The sequence below is a fragment of the Panthera tigris genome, chromosome B4 (assembly GCF_018350195.1).
Source record: "Panthera tigris isolate Pti1 chromosome B4, P.tigris_Pti1_mat1.1, whole genome shotgun sequence".
Taxonomy (NCBI): Eukaryota; Metazoa; Chordata; class Mammalia; order Carnivora; family Felidae; genus Panthera; species Panthera tigris.
The window spans coordinates 134,153,545-134,167,358 of record NC_056666.1 but is presented as its reverse complement, the minus strand read 5'-3'; the positions used below and the strand labels follow the sequence as shown (position 1 = coordinate 134,167,358).

Genomic DNA, 13,814 nt, shown 5'->3' with positions numbered 1-13,814 from the left:
TTGTCGACGTTAAGATGTTCGGTGGGCAAACGGGATTTGATTTACACATAATCTTAAGGCCCTCTCCATTGGGTGAAGTGGCCACACTGGTATCCGAGGCTGTTTATACATCCCAAACTTAACCTCCCCCTGCGATATGTTGTTGTTGTTATTGCTAATGAAATATTTCAAAGACATGGGAAAGCACGGGGACAAGCTTAAATGTCTAAGCCTGCCACCCGGCTCTGTCAAATAAAACATTACATCTATGGTTGGAGGACCCACTTTGTAAAAATGTGACTTGCTTTTTCTTCCGTCTTTTCAAATCCTTTCTGTCTTCCAGCCCCACCTTTTCAGGGAGACCGAGGCTGACCACCCATCCCTGCCCAAGACATTGCTCCTTCCTCTGAAATCTGAGCGCAATTACTGCCTCTTTAATTAACTTGGCGATTAATCACCACCTGCTTGTGAAACAGCTTTTATTGTCCTTGTCCATCTCGCATGTGGGATGTGGGTGGGGGTGGGGACCAGGCAGGCAGAAAGAGGAGGGACAGGCAGGCTGCGGAGAGTCTGCTTGAAGAAGAGGCTGAAAAGACTTGATATCCAGAAGATCAGCTTGCTCCTGGCTCCATTAAAGCAGTTGCCAGGTATCAGGAACTGAGAGAGGCTGGAGATAGGACCCCAGAAAGCAGTGGGCACTAGGAGGGTAATCTGCTGTTGCCGTTCCCCTCTGGCCAGAATGTTCTTTCTTCACTGAGCCTTGTTGCAGGCTGAATTGTGTCCCCCCAAAACATATGTTGAAATCCTAACCTGTGAATGTAACCTGATTTGGAAATAGGGTCTTTGCAGATGTAATGAAGTTAAGATGAGATCATACTGGATTAGGGTAGGACCTACAACAAATGACTGGTGCCCTAATAAGATGGCCATGTGAAGACAGAGACACAAGGAAACTCCCTGTGTCACCAAGCCAGCTCCTCTGCCTGAATCTGAACATCCAGGATCTTAGGTAGCATTTCTCTGGCCAATTAATGCTGTCACCCAACTCCAGGAACAGCTCCTACACCCGCTTTTGTCAGAGGAAGCCTTTTCCCCAATCCCATCTCAGATACCACCCTTCAATCAAAAGGACCAGCCTAGGGGCACCTGGGTGGCTCAGTTAAGCCTCTGACTTTGGCTCAGGTCATGATCCCGCGGTTTGTGAGTTCAAGCCCCGCGCGGGGCTCTGTGCTGACATCTCAGAGCCTGGAGCCTGCTTCAGATTCTGTGTCTCCCTCTCCCTCTGCCCCCTCCCCTGCTCACACTCTGACTCTCTCTGTCTTTCAATAACAAATAAAGGTTAAAAAAATTAAAAAAAAAAAAAAAAAAAAAGGACCAGCCTGGGACAGGGTGGGGTTTACAAGGACTCGCTTTACCCCCAGAATAGCACATCTGCTCAAGTCAGTTTCCCTGTGGCTCCCCCCAGAAAAATCCTCCCACATGCTCCCAGACCCTCAGTGCTGGGCATAGTAGCCTGGTTGGAACACAATGCTTTTAACTTTCCCTGTGATTTGGGGAGGAGGGGGTCCCAGCAAGGGAGAGGACCCAGAATTTAACATGGAGGCTAGGGATATCTCATTCATGCTGCCAACCACAGTGCTACGTACAGCACGTGCACTGAAATAATCTTCCAAACCACCGTTTAATCACTCCAATCCTTGGACAGATGGAGAACTGAGGCCCTGACACTCCACAGAGCATCGCTGTGTAGAGATCTGAGGTCCAGTGATGTAAGCGTGTCCTAGTATCAGCTCAGCCATCACTCCCAGGTAACAGCATTTCTCTGCACGTCAGTCTCCCCATTCTTGAAGAAGAAGAATACTATCTTCTAAAGATGTTACCAACCTTACAGACAGCTCTAAAAACCTGTACGCACCTTTTCCGTTAATTCAATCAACACATGCGTTTGAGCACATCCTGTATCCTGGGGACACAGTGGTGAGCACCACAAACCCAGTGTCCCGACCTCAAGGTGCTACCTATTTGGTAGAAAAGGGCAAAGAAATGCAGCTATACTCGGGTGGTTAAGTGTTAGATGGGGTGCACGGAAGCAGCGATGAAAAGGCTGCGGATCTCAGGAGGGCTCAAAAGAGCAGCGGCGGCCGCAGGAAAGAAAAGGCAAAGAATGAAACCCGCAACCCCCACCCACTGCCTGAGCCCCTTCTTCATCTCTGCCAATCAGGCCTCAGCACCGCCGGCCGGCCGACCAATCAGAGCTGGAACAGGAGCGCTTGGAACAGGGCCCGGGCTTCCCGCGGGAGGGCGGCTGGAGCCCGCACGCCCCGCCCCGCCCCGCCCCGGCCCCTCCCCTCCCCGCCCAGGCCCCGCCCAGGCCCCGCCCCGCCGCGGCCAGCCGCGCCTGCCTGGAGCCCCCTGGCCAGCGGCCGGCCGCTGGGGCCGAGTATTGTCCCAAAGGCCGAAAAGAGACGAAAGCGGGGAGATTGGGGGACAGCCACGTGACCGGGGGAGGATTTACAATATTTTCTTTCGCTGTCGACAATATTGCAAAATGTATGGAAGGGACCGCACGGCCAGGACAGGAGCGTGAGCGCGCGGGCAAGGTAAGAAGCCTCCGGCCGGCTTCGCGGGACTTGGGGACACCGGGAGGAATCGCGGCACCACCGCGCTCACTGAGCGGCTGCCGCGGGGTCTGCGCCCGAGGGCGCGCTCTGAGCCTCGTGGGCCTTGAGCGGTGTAGACGCGGCCCGGGCGCTGAGGCATCTCCGAGGCGGCGTGGACGCGGCCCCTGAGCCGAGGAGTCCTCGGTGACCCGGGGGCTGCCGTGGCGGTGTAGACCGGCGCAGGCGGTGCGGCTGGGGCGCCTCCGAAATCCCGCCGTAGTCACGGCTGAGGTGGGCAGTCAGCGCAAGTCGCGGCGGTGAGACCGTGGAGACGCGGAATGTGCCCCGGGCAGCCTCCAGCCCCCCGGGGGCAGGAGGCGCCGCCGGGCCGCGTGCAGGTGTAGACGCGCGCGGGGGGCCTCCGCGGAAAGTTTGCTGGAGTGCGCTGGGCGTGCGCCAGAGGCTGGGCGCTGGGGCTGGGGCGCGCTGCCGGCGGGTCTCTGCTGCTCCCCGCCGCCGGCCCCGCGGGGGACCCCCACTCCCCAGCCTCAGCCGCCGCGGCGGGGGGCGGGGGGAGGGGGCGGTGGGGGGCGGGGACTAACTGAACTGAGCGCTGGAGGGAAACGAGAGGAGATTGACTTGGAGCCTTTCAGACAGGTTCTCGAAGCCCCCGCGCTGTGCCCGCCGGAGCCTGGGGTCTCTCCATTTCACCCGGGAGGAATCTGAGGGGCAGAGGCCAGCTTACCGACACGACACACGCTGAGGGGACTCAAACCCGGTCTGGTCCAAGCCCGGAGCCCAGCTCCTTCCCTCCTTCCACTTCTGCCTCGGCGGCGAGGAGAAAGGCGTGGTAGTGGAGGGGGGCAGTTGGGACTTGGGGGTGGGGTGTAGGAGGACTGGGACTGCCGCATCTGCCTCCCACTGCCTCTCTGTGGCTCTGGGTGGCCCCTCAGCACCAGTGGAGGGAAGAACGGAGGAGGGAAGGCAAGGATGGGAAGGAAGGGTACTGGGCAGGTGATGCCATTCCCCCACCTACCTGGTCCCCAGGGGTGCTTTGCCCGGGGCGGATCAAGTGGGGCAGAGTACCTATGTGACACTCCCCTGTAGGGGAAGGAGGACACCCCAACCCAGTTTCTGCCACAAAGGCAAGGCAGAAGGGAGCCCAGAGGAGGGAAGAGATACCTGTACACCCAGGGAGGCTCTTGGGGTGGCTCAGTCCCCTCTCCCACCACTCCCTGGGACTTTTGCCCCCCCCCCCCACTTCTTACTCCTACACCCTCCCAGTCTCTGTGATCCCTCCACTCCGGGTCCTTTGCACGTGTTGTTTGTTTGTCTATTGATTGATCAACAAGTAATCATCAAACATCCCAGGCATAGGCAACTCAGTGGTGAGCAAGGCAGACCCAGTCTGGGACTTCTAGACCAGCGCAGGGACACAGATGATGAACGATAGTCCAGAAGGGAATGAGGCATAGGAATGGGAGGCAACCTTGGGTGGGCATGAAGGAACGGTTCACTGGAGAGGTGACAGTGAATCAGAGGGATTAATGCCTCCTCAAACTTTGGGTCCCAGTCACCTCCTCCTGGAAGCCTTCCCTGACCTCACTGAGCTGACCCTTCCCCTGTTGACAGGCTGTCATAACCTGGGGACCACTCCCTCCACGGACATTTTTATGTCATTATTGGGTTAATGTTTGTTTCCCTCCATCAAATGTAAGTGTCACGAAGGCAGGACCTGAACCTCTTTGGGGGCAGATGGTAGACAGAATGAATAAAGGATGGGTAGAATTTCCCCAGAAAAGCACAAGAAAAAAAAAAATCTCAGCCAGGTCAGGTATCCAGATGGCAGAAACTTTTCTTTCCCCTTCCCTGGACTGAGTCCTGGGCTCCACACCCCATTTGCAGTTCACAGAAACAAAGTAAAAGAAACCAGCAGGTCTGGTAAGGAAGAGAGCAGGGAGAGGCCTGGTACAGTTGGCCCACGGAAGCTCCGAGGCTGTTCCACTGGAAGGGAAGGAACCTGCAGAAGGGGAGGCCTGAGGACAGGTGCCTGTCCTGTTCAGACCAGGCAGGACCAACCTAGTCATTCTTCTGTCCCAGCTCTCAGAGGCTTGGTTTCCTTTAAATGCTACTCTGGAGAAGGTGGTGGCCAGCAGGGTCCCCGGGATGGCCACGGGACAGGGCCACAGCAACTGCCCGCCGTCCCCTGCCCCTCCCCCAATCTGGAGTGGACAGGACCCGGGGCAGCACCTGTCTGACCCAGGGTCCGGCCTCTGGGCCACAATTAGCCGTCCAGGTTACCTGCAGTTCATTTAAACTCCTGCCTGGAAAATAGGACTCGGGCTTAGAGGGACTGACTCTTTATTTTTCGTAGTTTCTACATGCAGTGAATTTCTCCCTCCCCTGGCTCTCTCAGACCTGTGCGCCTGGCACCTTTCCTGTGGCAGATTATGCTCTCACAGATGCCCAACAAAGCTTTTAGCTTCCCCCCCTCTCCACTTCAGGGGATTGAACTGCCTCCATGCACGGCTAGGGAGAGTGTCTACATGCTTTATTTAGGCTCTGGCAGGGACAGAATAAAAGCGGCCTCCCCAGCCAGCCAGCCAGCCAGCCCTCCTGACTGGAATTGCTTTAAAAAATTAATTTGCAATGATTTACGTCCTTGTGTTCTGCGGGGATCACCAGCATTTTAAATATGTATTTAAATCAGATTCACTGCTCCCGGTTAAACCTTCACTGCCCCCCCCCCTCCCCGCACCCCACCCAGCAGAAGGGCCACTGGATTTGGAGTTGGTGAAACGCAGAGGTTCAGGCCAAGTTCTGCTAATGACAAGCTGTGTGACCTTGGACAAATTACTTAACCTCTCTGCGCCTCCATTGGCTCCTCTGGTAACTGAGGTTAATGATAATCCTTCCCTCACAGGGTGTTGTGAGGATTAAATTAGATAACGTTCAGGGAAGAGCTGTGCAATGCCAGGCCTGTTTTCTGTTCCCCAGTACAGGCTGTGCCGCTAATTAGCCCGGTGACCTTGGATGGGCCACTCAGCCACTCCTGGCCCTCAATTTCCCCATCGGAAAAGCACAGGGGTTGTTCTGGAAGATGAGGCCGTAGAGCCTCCCCACCTCCATCCCTGAGCCCCCTGCTCACCTCCTCCGGCCCTCTGCTAGACACCCTCCCCTTGGCCACCCCCCTTTTACATTATCCAAGCATGCACTTCTAATTGGAGATTGCTCCCCTCCCCAGCTGCCTCTCCTCCTGGCTCCCCGCGAAGCCCCACAGGGTTTGGGCCCCGGGGGCCTGCAGTTCTTGGCTCATTTTCAGGAGCAATTAGCCGTGATGTCACAGGCCTCCGTGGTGGCCTCCGTGGGCGTGTGTGCCTGGAAGCCTGGAGGGGCGCTCTGCGGCCTTCGGGACTCCCCTAGGCCAGGGGGTCCCCACTACCAGTTGTAGGGAGGCGGCTTCCCAGGCAAAGCCGGTTCCATGTGTGTACTTTATGACTCCTTGAAGCCCCGAGTCTCAGCGTAAATTAGTTCTACCCTGTGCTTTTGTTGGCACTGTCTGTTCCTTGGAAGCGAGGGGCTTTGTCAGGAAGAACAAAGCTGTTTGGTGGTTTTCTGATTTGGGGGAAGCGTGCTCCTGGGGGAGGGCACATCGCTTCTCAGTGTCAGTCTCGAGTCCTTGATTCTCAGACTCACTGGTTTTTGTTTGGGCTTTTTAAGTCCTATGGCTTAAGAGTCACATATGTTTGTGTGAGTGTTGGCGAGGGGATTTCTTTCCTCCTTTTTGGCGTATAGAGTGTGTTCTGTGGAAGCTAATTCCAGGGACTGAACTTTTCAAATCACTGCTTCAACAGCTTTTAAAAATCTGGACCTAGTTACTCCTGTCATCCATGTGTAAAGATTTAGAAGAAAATTCCAAACCCGAGGGTGGGCAGCCTTGAGGATGTACAGCTCCTAGCAGCAGACTTGAGGTCAATGCTGAAATGTCGAGTGCCTCTGGGGACAGGAGCGGGGGGGTGGGGGGGGTGGGGGGGAGGGGGGGGGAGCGTGCTCTGCTCAGTGCCAGACATCTGGATATTTAGAAAACATCTGGGTGGCTGGATTTTTCAGGTTTCTGCCTGACATTTAATATCACAAACACGGAGCCTGCCTCCTGTCCCTCACCTCCCAAACACACCCAGCCCCTTCCCCGCACCCCACCCCCCTTCCCTGATGGGTAAGAAACATCCATTCTTTCCAATTCCCCAGCGTCTCCCCCCTACCGGAAATCTGATGGGCTTATGACATCATGGCTGGCTGCTGAGCGATGAAGTGGATGCCACAAAGAAATCCGACATATCAGATGGATTCTGAAATCAGTTTCCCTCTGGCTGCGGTAACAGGCGTGAAGTCAGGAGAATGTGAGCTTTGTTTAAGAAACAAAAAATAAAACTAAGCCCTGTCCCGTATTCGATACAATTTTTTTTTTTTTTTTAAGCAAACAGACCTTTTGGACATCATCCGATTTTAATAAAGACGCTGGCGTGTATGAAATGAAAGCGGCTAATAAATCAGACCTGAAGCTGCCTGTGAACATTCCCTTTTGGCTGAGTTTTTGTGTGTCCTTCTTCACTAATAAAAGAGGAACTGGGAATGGTTTATCTCCCTTCGTTATTCAGATGGGGTCGTTTGGGGGGTGTTTGTTTGTTTGTTTGTTTGTTTTGAGGCCAATAAAATTCATCAGGTAAATTGCTGGTTTATGTTTTTTTCAGGATTCCATTTTTATAGAGTGACCGTGGACCTGACCTGGTCTGCAAACATTGTATTTCCCTCTGCTGGTTTTTCTGGCCGGGAAAGTGTGAAGGGGATGCAGTTCAGCCTGCTTTTCAGTCTCCCCTTCGCAGGGCAGGGCAGGGCAGGGCAGGCAGGGCAGGGCAGGGCAGGGCAGGGCAGGGCAGGGCAGGCAGGGCAGGGCAGGGCAGGGCAGGGCCAGGACCGGTGCGACAGGGTGGTTTGGGGGATGAAAACCTCTCTGAAAGGACAGACAGTAAAGGGGCCTGTGACACCAGTCCAGGCAACCCGGGAGTAGGGGAATCTACTGTCTTTCTCTGTCCCTCCAAAAAGGATCTCAGACCTTAGAAAGAGCTCCAGACTGAGGGAACTCACCCCCGATGCAGGCCCAGATTAAAGGAAGCTCAGGGTTCCATGTGCCGTGCCCACCAAACCTCCAGCGCGGGGATTTGGAGTCTAACAGATCTGGAGTGGAGTCCCAGCTCCAACGTGGACAGGCTGTGGGGCCCTGGACAAATCACATCACCTTGTTGTCTCTGCCCCTTTGAACTGACCCAAGGACCCCACCCCACCCGATGGGAGAATCAGACACCCCTCTGATGCCCGGCCACTTTGTAGGGTTCTGGGGTCAGTCTCGGAGGCAAGGGAAGCCAGTGTAGATTCTGGACTTTATACCCTGGCTCTGGCAGCTTCTGTCTGCATCATAGTAATAGGACCAGCCTCACACCTGGGGCCGCTGTGAGGACTGCGTTGTAAGCGATTGCCCAGCATAAGCTGTTATTGTGAGATGTGCCCCTGAGCCCAGCAGGCGGGTTGCCAGGCGGGACCGTCGGGCACGGCACGGGAGGGGATGTGTCCAGCCGATCACAGGTGGAGGATAAGCGAGGACTGAATGGAATATTCCTCATTGCTCTGCACAGAACTTTCCACGGGCACCCATTGCCTGAAGGGAATAAAGCTCTCCTCTTGATCCGATCCGCGGGTACCTGACGCTTGGCCCTTATACATTCTTCTCTCCCCTTGTTTGGCGGTCCTCCAGGGCTGGAGGATGCTGCCTTCTTTGGACGCAATACTAATGGGTTTAGGTCACATTTTTGAGCACCTGCCATCATTTTATTTGGGGCACTTTACCTAGATTAACTCATTCGATCTTCATAGCAATCTATGCAGGGGGGACAGTTATCATTCCTATTTTAGAGGCCAAAACAAAGACGGCAAGGGTCTTGCCCAAGGGCCCGTCCACTTCACCCCTGCTCCACTGGCTCTGTTGAGGCTCCCTCTACTTGTTCCCCCCTCCCTGCTAAAGCTGGAGCACCTGCCCTATCTCTGCCAAGAGTCTCCCACTACCCCACTGAGAGGCCTTCCTAGATTACCCTCCAGCGATGTCATCCAAGGAATGCGGGCAGGTGTGCGTGGGCCCCTCACCCGGTGTGGCTCTGTGGTTGGCCCCGGGGCCCGTGTCTACCTCTCCTAGAGGCCAGGAGTGGGGCTGTGGCCAGTTTTGTGTCCCCCACAAGGCCCTGAAGGCCAGGTGAGCCGCCATTTACTAAGGACCTACTATGTGCAAGACATGGGGACCCATACAACAGGTGCCCACACCCAGCTTGGACTCCTCTCCCAAACTACAGACCCACGCAGCCAGTGCCTTCTGCGCTCCAAGTGCACGGCCACTGAGCTTTCTACATCAGGAGGTCAGCCCCAAACCGGCCCCACTACCAAATCTTGCCCATCTCAGGTAATGGCACCTCCATTTTCTGTGACTTGCTCAGGCCCCGAACCTTGCAAATGTTTTTTGTTTTTTTTTTTAAGTTTCGTTTTTTTTATTTATTTTGAGAGAGAGAGAGAGAGAGTGAGCAGGGGAGGGGTAGAGAGAAGATCCGAAGCAGGTTCCGCACTGTCAGCGCAGAGCCGGATGCAGGGCTTGAACTCATGAACTGAGTGAGATCATGACCTGAGCCGAAATCAAGAGTCGGACGCTTAATCGACTGAGCCACCCAAGGCGCCCCACCTTGTGAGCATTTTTAACTCCTCCCCTCCCTTTCTCTCATTCTCTCTCCCTGCTCATCCCTCATTCAATCCATCAGCAAATACCACTGGTTCTATTTTCAAAATATACAACTTGGGGCACCTGGGTGGCTCTGTCAGTTAAGCATCTGACTTCGTTTCACTCAGGTCATGATTTCACGGTGCTGGAGTTCATGCCCCGTGTCGGGCTCTGTGCTGACGGCTCAGAGCCTGGAGCCCGCTTCGAATTCTGTGTCTCCCTCTCTGTCTCTGCCCCTCCCCCCATTCATGCTCCGTCTCTCTCTGTCTAAAAAATAAACGTTAAAAAAAAAAATCAACAACTTGACCATGCCCACTACCACTGTGCATGAGTGTAGCAGCCTCCTCATGGGTCTCCTGCTTCCCCCTCGGGCCCCTGGAATCCATTCTCTGTGCAGTAGCCAGAGTGATCCTGTTAGAACTTAGGTCAAATTCTGTACTCCTTAGCCCAGAACCCTGCAATGGCTCCCGGCTCGGTCAGGGTCAAAGCAGAGTCCTGCCTATGTCCCCTGCTGGATCCCTCTCTGACCTCGATTCCTGCCACCCCCATCCTACTCATTCACCTCCTTGCATTTCCTCCACCATCCCATGCATATTTCCACCTCAGGACCTTTGCACTTGCTGGTCCCTCTCCCTGGTATACTCTTTCTTCTGATGTTTATATCACTTTCTATTTTGCTCCAGAGGTCTGATCAAATGTCACCTGCTCAGAGAGACTTTCCCTTGCCACCTTCCCCTGTCCTTTTCCTACTCTGCTATCCTTTCCCTGCTCTGTCGCTCCTCCTAGCACTTATCCCCTCTTGTATGTGTGTGTCATACAGGGCCCTGCCTGTCTTCTCATTGCCGTATCCCTGGTTCTCAATAAGCATTTGTTGAATGAAAGGATCGACGTATGGGCGCCGCGCGGGAACAGCAAGATTGAACACCTGTGCCCAGGTTCTGCGCTGGGTGCTGAGGCGAAACATGTGAACAAGGCCCCTCCACTCCCACCCCGTCCCACCCCCAGAACCCTCATCTAGAGAGACTGACATTGAGCAAGAAATCGCAAAGCAGGTGGAGGGGGGTGGTGTCGGGGAATGAACTCAGTGGAGACACGGGCCCAGCTGGCCGGAGGGCATACACGAGGAGACCGGAAAGGGGAGAGGAATCAGAGGGATGGGGGTGGGGTGGACCGGTGGGGCAGTATGCCCTGGGGGCCGAGGACAGGGCTGTGGGCAGGGAAGAGTAGTCGGTGGGGCCTTCAAGGTCAATAAGAACCTGGTGGGTGGAGAGAAGGGCAGGTCTTCCCGCCTGGGGTTTCCCGAGGCGGGAACGTACAGGGCATGTATGTGCACAACTTGGCTGGCGGGGGACAGATTGGGAAAGGTCTTAAGCGCTGCCTGGAGAGACGTGAAGAGGAGCGTCCGAGCTCGCGTTGGGATCCTGGCTCTCCCTCTGCACCCGTGTGATCCTGGACTCGTTGCTTCTCCTCTCTTGGGCTCAGTTTCCAGTCGGTGGACTCCTGACCACGTACCTTTCCTACTTCACAGAGAGGGAGAGACTTAAGCCTGGAGGGACCCAGGGTAGAGAGGAGTCTGCCTAGAAGAGCAGGCAGGGGGAACAGAAGATGCGAACAGAACATGCGAAGACATGGGGCCCTTCTCTGGGCTGCACTTCTCCCTCAGTGAGCGGAGAGTCAGGGAAGGCAACGAGGGGGGCGGCCCGGCCGTCCCCAACAGGGGCCTGGGGCACACCTGTCTCTGTGCTCAAGGAGCCGGCCAGCCTTGACCTCAGACTCTGCTGAGCACTATGGCCCTTCCTTGGAGCTGAAGAAGCCAGGGCTCAGAGAAGCGAGGTGACCGGCAGGTACACTACCAAATAGCTGGTAATGGCAGATGAGGGACTTGATCCCACACCCTGCTGTCCTTCAAAACCAAGCACCTTTGGGTGGGGCAGGTGAGCTCTTGCGAGGTCTGGGGGGAGCCAGAATCGTACAGGTGAGGAGCCCCTGCCTGGCTCAGTCGGTAGAGCATGCGACTCTTGATCTTGGGGCTGTGAGTTCAAGTCCCATGTTGGGCGTAGAGCTTCCTTAAAAAAAGAAAAAAAATTGTATGGGTGAAACCCTGCTCCTGGCAGGCCCTGAGATTGAGTCCCGGCTCGCCCACCATGAGGCTGCCCTGATCATGGCCACTCCCTCCTTTGGGGAAGGTGAGTCAGGCTCTGGAAACCGCCCCCCTGAGCCTCTTTCCTTGGCTGGAGCTTCTCTGAAGATTCTGCGTGCTCCTGGAAAATTCCCAGGTTGTTGCCTCCCTGAAGCCGCACAACTACCCCTCACGCGGGGGCTGCTGTTATCCCCGTTGTCCAGCTTGGGAAACTGAGGCTCAGAGAGAAGCACTTGTCCAAGGGAGGCATGCTGGTTAATTGGGGGATGTCCTGTCCTGCTATGCTCAGTTTCTGAAGGCCGCCTCAGGGAGAGAGGGCCTGGGTCCAGGTGCCGCTGACAGCTGGTGCTGGGGCCTCAGGTGGGAGCTTCTGGGGGCCAGTTTCAGCCCACACCGAGAAGAATGTTCTCTCAGATATGCCCGCGATGAGGCCTTTGTGAGAGCGAGCTCCCCATCACCACTGAAATTCCAACAACCTCTGCACTGGGTAGGAAGGGAGATTAAAGTCAGAGGGGCTGTTGGACCGAGGAGTTCAAATTTCTCTGACCTCTCCAAGGTTCAGTTTCCCTACCTGTGAAATGGGAGTATCAATACCTAGCTGTAAAGCACCCAGCCCTTTTCTGGCCCACGGAAGATGCCCAGTAAGTGCCACTGTCCCCTCCTGAGACTCCCAGACTTCTTCTGTAATGGCCAGGCTCTGAGTGCAGGGGGAGAAAGGGGCCCTGTCACCAGCCCCGCTTCCGTGGAGCAGCCCCACAGACCCCTGCTGCTTCCCCATATGGGGACCTGAGGGGTCCATGCAGAGAGCGAACTTCCCTGGACATCTGCCTCCCAGTCTCATCTGTCAGATGGGCCGGGCCATGATGGAGTAACAACACGGGGATGGTCCCCACAGTGACTTTGGGGACAGAGTGGACCTCTTGCGACCACAGACTTCCTGGCCCCCGTGAGAGACAGGGCTCACATTTTGTCTTCGTGATAATTTCACTGCTCGGTCATAGACCCACCCAGGCTACACTGAGAGCCTCGCTACCCTCCAGGGCTTCTTGGTTCCTGGCTAGGAAATGGCTTAATGCCAGGACCCAGAGGGCTGGGGGAATCTCACCCAGAGATGGTGCTCCTGGCAGCCGGTATTTACTTGCTGAGCATCTACTCTGGGCTGGGGAATTTCCTTACGTCAGCTTGAATAATTCTTGAGGGGGGTGGCTACAAGATAATTATTGAGGCAGGGGGGGCTACAATCTCATGTGGTAGGTGAGAAGGCCCCACATTTCAGGGAGACGAAAAAACTGGGCTGAGCAATATGAGAGTCAGAGTTCTACCCCAGGGTATGAACATCCTCTGTCTATACCCTGCCATCCCCTGGGTGGGGCGGTGGAAGGACCATTGACTTCAGAGCCCTGGGGTGTGACGGGGAGACTCTGAGCTGTATACCAGGGCAAAATCCTGACTCTGCCCTCATATCTTTGCACATTCTGTTCCCTCTGTTCAACTTGCTTTTCCAGACAGACTCCCCTCTACCCTGAGTCTCTTCAGTCTTAAGTCTCTCCCTCTCTATGAGGCAGAGCAGGGCAGCAGGAAAGGCACACTGTTGGGAATGCACAAGCCTGTTTTCAAATCCTGCCCTGTCACCAGTGGAGCTGGAGGGAAGTAGAAGGGAGATGGCATGCAGACAGGGGACCGTGTTGACGAAGGCAAGAGGGTGTGAGTGTGGCTGCATCAGCTAGGAGGGTGGAGCCAGGATCTGGGGGGGCAGAGAGGGTTGGGCTGCCCTTTCCTGACTCCAGGCTTTTGCTCGGGCTTCCCTCTCCACCTGGCAGTTCCCCCTTCTCCTGTTCGAGCCTTTGTACCTTTATTATGTTTTAATTTTTCTTAATGTTTATTTTTGAGAGGGAGGGAGAGACAGAGCACAAGCAGGGGAGGGGCAGAGAAGGAGACACAGAATCGAAAACAGGCTCCAGGCTTTGAGCTCTGGGCACAGAGCTCGACGCGGGTTTTTAAAAAAAAAATTTTTTTAACGTTTATTTATTTTTGAGACAGAGAGAGACAGAGCATGAACAGGGGGAGGGTCAGAGAGAGAGGGAGACACAGAATCCGAAACAAGCTCCAGGCTCTGAGCTGTCAGCACAGAGCCTGACGCGGGGCTTGAACTCATGGACCGCGAGATCATGACCTGAGCCGAAGTCGGACGCTTAACCGACTGAGCCACCCAGGCGCCCCTACCCTTCCTACCTTTAAATCCCTGCTCATTGGTCAGTCTCTTCTTGAGCTACTCCTGTCA

General features: G+C 55.3%; 1 long non-coding RNA gene across 2 annotated transcripts; it reads left to right on the top strand.

Moving 5' to 3' along the window:
• The first annotated feature begins 2,397 nt into the window (after positions 1-2,397).
• LOC102964514 lies at positions 2,398-7,156 on the top strand. Of its 2 annotated transcripts, XR_006219518.1 has the most exons (3): positions 2,398-2,579; positions 3,233-3,429; positions 6,828-7,156. It is a non-coding gene; the product is annotated as an uncharacterized LOC102964514 (long non-coding RNA). The 2 variants fall into 2 exon arrangements; XR_006219519.1 differs by lacking the exon at positions 3,233-3,429.
• The last annotated feature ends 6,658 nt before the right edge of the window (positions 7,157-13,814 follow it).